This window comes from Thunnus albacares, chromosome 13, assembly GCF_914725855.1.
Source record: "Thunnus albacares chromosome 13, fThuAlb1.1, whole genome shotgun sequence".
Classification (NCBI taxonomy): domain Eukaryota; kingdom Metazoa; phylum Chordata; class Actinopteri; order Scombriformes; family Scombridae; genus Thunnus; species Thunnus albacares.
The window spans coordinates 3,473,085-3,484,308 of NC_058118.1; the positions used below are offsets into that span (position 1 = coordinate 3,473,085).

The following is an 11,224-nucleotide window of genomic DNA, read 5'->3' on the forward strand; positions in this document are numbered from 1 at the left end:
ACATGACTGAGTAGGGATAGATAGATGGTTCCATTTTGAACATCACTCTTTGAGTCACATTCTTATATATTGAGATATCTTAGATAGAAGAGTTGTTGCTGCGCTGACTGAAATAAAAACTGGACATATTCTTTAATGTCTTAACTCCCCAACAAACAAACGAGAGATTCCTCTGTGAGTTGGCTATACTGACATGCTGCCACTAACCTGTATTTCTGTTCATTTTGTCAAACAATTTAATGATCATAAAATAATGATTTTGTCTCCAGCACAACACTTTGGTAATAACTTCTGGGTAACAGGTAGTACGTCACACTACTTTTAACGTCTGACAACAGAAACAGAAAAATATGTAAATGAGAACAACTGTATCATTAAAATGCAGTATATATGATCATAGTAGGAGCCTGAACAGAGGCTTGGCTCTCTCTCTCCAATTACAAACATGAACAATTACAAATACATACTTGAAAATTAATTTTAAATGAACTGTCAATAGTCACACTCCCAAGTGAATTTAATGCTTTAGAGACACGAGTAAGGCAGCAGATAGTCTCCAGCAGCCTTGACAGAGCCGGATGCTGTGGACATTGGTGGACAAAGCTTTGGTGATCAGGCATATGGAGAATGGAGCTGCAGGGTCTCTTTGTCAGGATTGGTAGATAGAAATGCAAATGGTTGCTTTAAATTAAGAGCAAGTGTGCAGACATGCCTCTACCAGAGACCTCTCCTGTAAATACACAGTAGGGAGCAGATTTTAGATTTTCTATAACAATGTAGCTCCTTAATATCAGTAGTGAAAAAAACATTTTGTGTGATCTTTTCTTAAATTGTTGATAATTGATCTGATGACCAATAAGCACAGGCCTGGTGTGTCTGTGGACTACGCCTGACAGGACTATGTGAAAACACACAGATCATATAAAAACTAATATTGGTCTCTTTACTGCTTAAAGCATGAAAATCTGTGTGAAGCTACAGTAATCTAGCCTGCAATTAAATGACTGTACTGTCCACAAGAGGAACATATGTCAGTGTGACACTCTAGAGAGCATCCCACAGATGTCACCACCTCAGTGGGAACTTCCCACTCAACCATGTCACAACCACTACAGACACAACACAGGAATTAGTTAACATACTGGGTAAGGGTCATGTGGACTATTTATGGACATGTCCACATACTGTGTGGACACACATGGATTAACACGGCTACATCCACTCTGAATTCTGTTCAATGTCATCTCAGACCTCAGAGATGTATCACACACTTATGTTGCACTCAGTGAAGGATTATGAGAATTTATTGAGTGATCCTTGCTGTGACAGATGGATCATCCTCCTTGCATGCATGGATATATTTATACAATGATACTTTGGGGAAAAAAACAACATTGATTTGCAGTCATTTTCTAGCTGTGACCATAAGCATGCTGAGTTTGCTATGGAAGCTAAAAACAGTCTATTCTACTTTCATCTGCTTTCAGCTACTTACCACACACTAGGTGGTTGGATTTATCTGAGAGCACCACTCAACACTTTAGTGTGAGTGGATGTGGCAACACCACCCAAAATAGGATATACTGCACATAAGTAGTGCTTAGGAAGACTGGACTTCCATTGTGTGTGGAAGACCTCGTTTGAACGTGTCTAGTCCTACAGGCATCACATGCAAGACTTTCTACTGCATGGATTTAATTCTTTCACACTAAATCAACATTTCTATCACAAAGTGCCAGCAGGAAGATGGGAACCAAGTAAAAATCTCAGTGACTCTGCTGGAGAGGAAGCGAGTATTGATGGATACGAAAAGAGATCCTACTTTGGGCTCCTCAACTGACTGGAAAAGTGCAAAGAGGTTACTAAGGGTTAAAAGAATGAAGAGACTCAAAAGATTGTGCTCAGGGGTATCTAGCAAAGGTCAGAAAGGAGGAGCAGTGCCATCAGACCCTAAATTCCCATGCTGAGGACAGAACTGAGGATGAAAAGACTGATTAACTGCAAGACTAACTGCAGTTTAGTCAGGCTGTCTTTTCCTACAGAGCATCACATCAGTGGAATTCAGTGACACAAGCAAAGTGTAATGCTAAGAAATCATAACATGACTGTACTCATATTGTACCTGTATCATCTGCTATTGGATTTTGTCTACTCATGTTGTTTAACTGTATTGTATAAGCATTTTTATCACAATGTAGTATGTTTTTCACTATTGTACACATTGTCCTAGGACGCCAACATCAGGCAAAGAAACTGCCGATAAAATCTGGTCTTTCTTGGTTATATTTGGTTAATGTACATTTTCCTCTTTTCAAATGAAAATACATTAAATGAAATGAGGAGATGGCTGAAGTGCCCTCTGAATTCAAGGCTGAGGAGTCAGCAGTTAGACCCAGCTGCTCCAGGAACAGCTGAAGGTGAAGTCAGTGTTAAAAAGCCATGACCAGAAAGTAAAAAGAGGAAAAAAAAGAACTGATGTTTAGGAAGTTCACATGTGTGTTTGCTTTTCCCTATCTGTTTTTTAGATCAATAGATTTTAAAAAAAACTCACGGCCCTCTGTGCACACTGAGTGTGACACATAGGGCCACATGCAAGCACATTTTGTATCCTTATCCTAAAACTCTTCTACTTTTTTTCTGTGAGGCTTGTTTGAACATGTTTTTAAGTTCAGATTTCCCAACCATGACCGTTAGTGTCTTGAGGGAAGACTAGTTTTCATCCTAGCAAATGTCTGTATCAGGTTCAATAAATCAGAAACTATTTTCCATGACATGGACCAACTGTATTACTGTGTAACAAGCTGATTATTCCATTTTTTATTACAAACACAATTATATTAACTATTAATAATAATTAGACTGTAAATAGCACAATTTTGGAATAGTCAGACCAACAAAGCAAAAATCAACCAGTTTATTTGTGTAAAAAACTCAGTTAACCTGTGAAATCAAAAAACTAAACAATTTCTTGTTACATTTCAAAAGTAAGTGAAAATAATACTACATGAATATGTATATACATATGCACACATGCACTTGTACATACATTATAAAAGAATAAAATTAATACATTTTACAAAACACACTTTGTAATAATAATCATTATTATTATTATTATTATCATTATTATTATATAACCAACATTGAGATCACACTTGTTCAATACAAGTATCAGGTAGCAATCCACAATCAGTGACATCATCAACACCTTTCAGATTACACCTGAGTTCATCACAGTCATTGAACATCAAAAAAAAGTTAAGAGAACACATCGACATTTATTTGCGTTCAGCATTTCATGTTACTGTTAACTGAGTCGAGTAATTTGTGTTTCACAAGGTTATGTTTTGTTGAATGGTTTCAGTCCAGCTGTTAAGTTGTTTTTTTGAGTGTGTGTTTTGTTTTTGCTTAAGCAGATGTGCTTAATCAGTAACAGTAAAACAGGTGTGCATCATCAGCTGCTCTAAGCAGTGAGCGACTGGGCTCTGTCAAGCTGAGGGAGGAAGAGTCAAACTGTTCTGTAGTAAATGACATGGTGGAAAATTTGGTGCATTCATGGCCATGCCGATGATTGCCAGCAGTAACAGAAAAATCTTTTACTAATGTTCTATATGCTTTGAAAGCTTTGTATCGGTCTAATAGAACCTGTGACCTGAGCAGACAGAAGGTTCCAACAGGCCAGTCACTGGTCTCTAGTGATGGAAGGGAGAGAAGGTGAAGCTTGCTGTGAGGCTGAAGGTTTTGCTTTTTAAGAAGTTATCCAGTGTATGTGAACCAATCAGAACCGAGACTTTTGACTTGTGTTTCCAAAGTGTTTACTACAGCCAACAATAGCAACTACAAGTTAAGAGACTAAATCAGAGATAGAAGGAATGGCTGTGACCCAAGTAACTCCCTATTTACTGTACAGTGCACTAATGTTACTTAACATTACATTAACTGTGAGAAATGTCAGGCCAACATTTAACCACTTCACTACCAACCTCATCAATATGAGTGATCACTTAACGGGTGAAAAGGAAATGGGTTCAATAAAGAATGCAGTACTGTATCAACATGAAAAGTATATTCTGCTTTGTTGTATATCTTCACATTTTATATTCATCCATGGATTCCAATCCATCAAACACACGTCTACTTTTTTAACTTAATAACATAACCTGTAAACAACAGAGTTCTCTTGTGTTTTATATTTTATGTCCAAAGTAGTATAGCTCCAACTAAGGATACAAAGAGCAGTGCCTGCTCCAATTAGGATGACTGCCAGAAACTGCAGAAACACAACAGCATCTTGTCAGTAACGTAGCCCTTCTCTTTGACGTTCCTGTCATCTGAAAGCCCTCAACACCGATCTATGGATAATAACCAGACTGTCAAATATAAATGCAAGTCCTCTGCATCAATGCGCAGAGTGCCATGCAAGACTTTCTCCTGACGATAGATGTACACACAGACACACACACACACACACTTTCTGATATACACAGACAGATGAGTTAAGCCAGTTTTGCAACTATAAACTGCTAGTCCCATATGTTAGTTCTGATCTGTAGCCCACAGCCTGATCCTTTAACAGGCGGAGCATTTCCATCTGCCAGCCCCTTAGCAGGACAAGCAGGACTAGGCCTGTGCTGGACGACTGTGTCGTTGGTGTTTGAGTGGGTCTGTGCGAGTGTGTGTGTGTGTGTGTGTGTGTGTGTGTGTTTGTGTGTGTGCCAACCCACCCTATTTGGAACCAGCTGAGTGCTGGAGATTTGTTGGCACTGTAGTCTCTTAGCTGATCTGCCGCTCAGTGGCTTTCCAGGAGGGCCTCTATTAATCCGTCTCTCCCGTAAATTATACAGGACGGGTCAAACAACCACTCTGGCTCGGCCCTGGCTTTGTACTCAGTCGCAAAATGAAATATGTGATCTCCGTGAACATGTTCACTGTCTGTTCTGTGATAAATGAAAGCTACTGACAACCAACATAAAAAGGAACAGTAAAACATCTATCTAGCATTGATTTGATGAAAGCAAGCTGACAAAGCTCATATTCATATTTTAACAAAAAGACCAGAGGAAAACATTCACATGGAGCTAGGAAGCTTTCCCCCTTTTTAAATTGGCTACTAGAGCAGTGATGTTTTTCCAATTATTATCAAAATGTGTATTAGTGTACAATGATGTCCAAGATGTGTCGGGTGGAGCAGAAGCGCTCCAAAAATTTGTTGAAATATGACCAGAGCTGATCTTTGTAAGCACAGCCAATTGCTGCTGACCACTGCTTTTGAACTGACAGATGGATGAAAAGCTAATTATTTGTGTTTCTGGATTTCCAGAATTGTACAAAACACAAAGACCAGACAAAAAAAAGATATTTGCTTGGTGAAATATCAGCTTGCAGATGCAGCTACCAGGTTTGTTACAATAACAGTTTGACTCTCTGAAACGTAGCAGTCTACTGCTAGCAACATTAGCATTGTAGCTTGTAGGTTTAAGGAGGACGATATTGTTACTCACAGTGTTATGCATACGGTGGATGGGATGTATTCCTGGAATGAGAAAAGATGGAGCTATACTTATACAGCAGGAGTTCCAGAGTGGTAAATGTGCAGCACAAGATCTATAATATAGGACTTATAATGCTAACATGCTGATGTTTAGCAGGTATAACGTTGGTCACCATCCAAGTTTATCATGTTACCATGCTGACTTTGAGTAACTAGCACAAACCACAATGTACAGCTGAGGCTGATGACAATAGTTTTGCAGTCATTTGGTCATAAAGCAAAGTGTTAACGTATAAAAATGTTGACCTGATGGTGACATCATTTGAGGTCCCTCTGGAGCCACAAAAGGCTTTATATTACTTTTTTCACATATGCAGTAGTACTCCCCAACACCTGTCAACACACTTCCATGTGAAAAATCAGTGGAGTTTCCCTTCAAGTTGAGTGTTGTTGCTTGTGTAGTTGCAGTGGTTGCTTTGACATACAGTATATTGGTGCTCTTTGCTTTGGATCAACTGATGATCTTCCAGCGTCCCCATCCCCAACGCTGAAAAAGCAACATAAATAAATTTGTCCATCAACAGTAATGTTCGAAATGAGAATGTCTTAATATAAAATGTTCAGGTTTAAAATCCACACTGGTCAGCTGGCCAGTCTTGCACAGTCCTTTTCAGGTATCAAACTCATTCCAGACACAATAACTGGCACTTATTATGAAGTGAACATGCCTTTGCTACTTTATTGACTTTCCACAAGAATGGTAGGAATCAATCTGGGAAAAACAGTGAAAACGTTCCAGTTAGAGATTGAGCCTCAATTCCCTCAGTTCAGATGAGGTCACCCGTGTTCATCTGGTGCAGCATTCTTTAAATTAGATGACCTGGAATGCCATGTTTGCTGCTTTAACATTTATCCTCTTTGGTGAAATCTAAGGTTGCTGCACATTTAAAATTGTTTAATTCGATTTCTGGAGAAAAAAAAACTAGTGACTTTGAGCACTGATGTGTGCATGATGTGGTAGACAATAAATGATTCATTTGCTAAATGTGTCTTGATTTTGTGGCAGAGCGTGGACTGATACAGATTGTTTTAAATACAGAAGCTGACATTTCATTTAGAGCTAGAGGAAAAAAGCTCTCTCATCCTCTAATTCTTTTCTCTTTACATCTCTATAAATATTAAACTGCTCAAATGTATGAATACAGTTGTTAAGCTCCATCTACTCTTAAAAGTTCCTGGTGTAAAATGCAGTCGGTGGTCCCCAAACTAATTTCAGCAATTCCAAACTTACTGCTGCATCATACTCTATTTAAATTCTACTCACCCAGTTGTGTTCACACGCTCGCTGGAGGGATCAGTTAGCTGATACCACAAAGGTTGTGACTGTTTTACACCAACAGGAGGAAGATATATTTAGCTACAACACATTTTAAATTAAGAGAAACCTTTAATGTCTCACTTAATGCTGTTTGCTATATTTTTAGCCATGTTAGCAACATGGCTCTATGGATGGCAATGTCAGCCTGTCAGTCGCTCTACCACTGGTCCAGACTGAAACAACTACTGGATGTATTAAAGTGAAATTTTGTATAGATATTAATGGTGCCCACAGGATATATCCTAATGACTTTGGTGATCCCCTGACCTTTTCTCTAGCACCACCATGCGGTTGACATTTGTAGTTTTGAGTAAAATATCTCAACTATTGGTTGGATTGTCAATAAATTTGGTTCTGACATTCATGCCCCCCTCAGGATGAATATTAATAACTATAATCGTTAATTTTTCATCTAGTGCCATCATCAAAACTGGTATATATCCAGAACTTTGGTTTATGATCAAATGCAAATTTAATGATATTCCATTCAGCCTCAGCTGTACTTTGTATTCAATGTTAATTTGATAATGTTAGCATGCTAAAAAGCTAAACTGAGATGCCTACTAAAAAGCAGTATGTTAACGTTGTCATTGCGACCATGTTACTACACTGGTGTTAGAATTTAGCTCAAAGCATCTCTATACCAAAGTACAACCTTACAGAAGAGCTAGCATGTCTTTAGAATCTTAGTCTTGTTATAGTTAGTTCAATTTCTCCATGTATTAAAGGAAGGAAGGAAATAGGTGTAACTAAAGGTATGTTTACATCCACCTATTTTTATTTGCATTTTCAAATGGAAAAAACAGAGCACAAATGAAAACACACTTAGCGAATAAATCATGAAACATGTGACTAATGCATCCACTAAAGCCTCCACTCCACTGAAGAGAAAATAAATAGCGGCAAAAACATTAGATCAGTTTGGAGTGATGAGGAGACTGTAACACTCTTCAACTTAATGGAATTACAGTCTGTAATTCCATTCCACTCTTAATTATGTAATTTAGTTGCACCTCTTTCCTCTGTAACGGTTTAATGGTCCCCAACTGGAAAATCGAAAAAAAGCTGTTTATCTCAACCACCCAAAAATATTTGCATGACAGCAGTGGATGGAAACATGCATTACTCCTAATTTTCTTTTACCAATTTTCTGTAAATTCATTTAAAATTTGCACTACATCTGAATGGAAACTTCGCTTAAGACAGCTTTGGAGTTGTTGGATGTACTCTTTCACCTTTGATGATGTTAGGTAGGCTTGCAGTTTTCCACTGCTTCCAGTCTTTCTGCTAAGCTAGGCTAAAAACGACACAGACCTATCACTGTACTAAACCCAAAAATAGAGCTAGCGTTACTGCTTTTAAAACCCACCATGTCTCATTTTTACATTTCTAAGTCTGCATGTAATGAATAAGCTTAAGGTGTGCCTATGGTACCTTTAGTACACATTGTACCTGCTAAATATCAGCCTGTTAGCATGCTGGTGTTTGCATTTAGCTCAAACTACCACTGTGCCGGGCTTCTGGTTTGGTGAATGGCGGAGTAGGTAGCAAATTGGAAGAGCTCCGTCGCTCTGTTCATTTATTTGACATTTGTTGTATAATTCACCCATTTAAAACTTCAAAATCCTGCAATAACCCAGCGGTATCTCTGTCTGATATTCAGAAATTACTCACCAGCATGGAGGAGCGAATTTTTGCAAAACAGACAGTACAAATTTCATCCAACCAAACCACTATCGCCAGACTTGACCTGACAATTCAGGTCATTGAAACGTCAATGAACAACTTCCAGGTGAGAGTAACTACACTAGATACTACCCTACATAATTGGTAACCTTATGAAGGAGAACGAAAAACTGAAGCTGAAGGTCGATGACCTCGGGAACAGATCCAGAAGGTGCAACATCCCTATAACAGGCTTACCAGAGAGAGCTGAAGGCACCCAACCAAATTCTTTCATTGAATCCTGCCTAGGAGAAATATTTGGTACCGACACCTCCCCCCATCCTTTAACCATGGACAGAGCGCATAGGGTAGCCAGGATGGCACACCTTGTCCCTTCTTCACCTGTCTCTATCATTTCTGGAAGAAGCAACGAATAGTGCTGTTTGCATAAAAGAGAGGTCCCCTGTTCTACAGGAGCACGAGATCCATATTTATGTGGACTACAGTGCAAACGTTGCGTCAATCACTGAGCATTGTGGGATACCTTTTTTCCTTTCCTTTTCTTAAGATGAAACCAATGGCTCTTGTCCACAGCTTTATTGCTCAGAACTCTAACTGAATGTTTTAAGGCCTTAATATTTTGATTTACATAGAACCAACTACTCTAGTTTACAGTTTTGAAGGTCTAATTCCTTTTTTATTACCCTAGTTCATTGTTTGAAGGGCCAAATGTGTATAAAATCCAGCTGCTTTGTCCATCACTTAAAGGTTCTAACATCAAACCCCCCCCTCCACCTTTTTTTCTTTTCCCTTTATTTCTATTCCTTGTTCCCTACCTTTGCTCTCTCATTACCCTCTTCTTCTCCATTCCTGCTCTCTGTTGCTATGTACTTTCCAAACAGATGAAGGTAGACATAGTATTCTTACAAGAAACTCATCTTCGTAATGCCAGTGTTGCTGGTCTTAAATGATATTAGATTGGTCAGGTATACCATTCCAAATTTAACGTAAAAGCCAGAGGGACGGCCATATTAATGAACAAAAACATTTCTTTTCATTCTAAAGAGGTAATTAGCGATCTATGATCCTTCCAAATCAATGCCCCCCACCCCCCTCACCCCAAACAAAATCTCAAGATTCAACCCTCGTCTATCATCAGATGACAAATGTGTAGAGTTCATTTCAGCCCAAATATTTTCCAAGATAGTTTTCTTCTAGAGAAAAACACCTCCCCAGACATGCCACATTATAGCTTATTCTTCTACAATCCAAAAAAAAAACCAAACTCAAAATGAGGCATTTCTCAACAAAATCCTGGATATTGATTCAAAATGTGCTCAATCAACAACTCCAGATCTTTATAAGGAGTAAAAGTATTACCTCTATCATATGGGGGAATAGTTGGATCAACAAGACCCATCTCCAAAGACCAAAGCACTCAGGAAGTCTGATTTGCCTAATTTCTTTTTTTATTAGTTGAGCATGCAACATTCAGAAGTTAATTCACTGGCTCAAAGACAGGAAAGGCAGACTGGGTGCAATTAGAGTTCTCATCATGCCAACACCACTTGGGCTCAGAGGTTTGTGCAGCCTTGCCCCTTCTTGGCAATAATTTGAGTTCAAATATGATATTTAATCACTCAATAAGAATATGGGCTCAATTGAGAAGACATTTTGGGCTGCAAGGAACTTCTGCCGTCTCCCTCATTAAATCAAATCACATGTTCATTCCCTCCTGTACAGACCCCGCATTTACTTTGTGATTTAATAAAGGGATTAGATCAATCCATAATCTATACATAGAAGACATATTTGCATCTTTCTCTCAATTATCCCAAATTTACAACTTACCTAAGAACCATTTCTTCCATTACTTACAGATCCGTAGCTTTGTCCAAAAGACATTTAATTAATTTCCAGATAAGCCCATAAAATCACACGTAGACCATATCCTTGAATTGAATTCAGACCGCAGGATTGATATCCCAGATTTATGAGCTCATTAACAACATCAACCCACACTCCACTGAAAATTTAAAAATGGCCTGGGACTCTGATCTTGGAGTAGTTTTAACACATGACCAACAGGACTCTGTCTTAGACTTGATACACACATCGTCTATGTCCACTAAACATGGCTTAATACAACTGGAAGTGGTACACAGAGTTCAGTTTACTAATGCTAGATTGGCAAAGACTTATCTGAACATTGATCCATTATGCCCTCGACGTAGAGGCCAGCCAGCAGACTCAATGCACATGTTCTGGCTATGTCCGAATCTCTCCACCTTCTGGATAAGTATTTTTAAAGCTTTTAGTGAGATGTTTGAAATCCAATTCGACCCTGACCCAGTCTGTGCCCTCTTTGGTTTAACATAAAAGGAATCTCATGCTCTCTTACCAAATAAAGCATATGTGGTCATAGCCTTCACTGCGCTCCTCGCTAGACATTTGATCCTTTTAAAATGTTAGCAACGCGCTCCTCCATCCTTTTCTCATTGGGTCAAAGATGATATGTATTCCCTAAAGCTAGAAAACATTCACACTCAAACCTTTACTAAGATATGGAGGCCCTTTCTTGGTTTTTATGACTCTCTACAGGAACCTCTCGATAAAGTGGGTAGAACCTATAAATGTCCAATTACAGTAGTGAACATCCCCAAACTTTCTTTTTCTTGAGTAATTAATAC

The 11,224-nt window shown here is 38.6% G+C and overlaps 1 protein-coding gene across 4 annotated transcripts in view; it reads right to left on the reverse strand.

Annotated features, from left to right (window-relative positions):
- Positions 1-11,224, reverse strand: part of LOC122994872 (protein turtle homolog B-like) — a 162,578-nt gene that overhangs the window by 63,667 nt on the left and 87,687 nt on the right. The window lies entirely within an intron of this gene.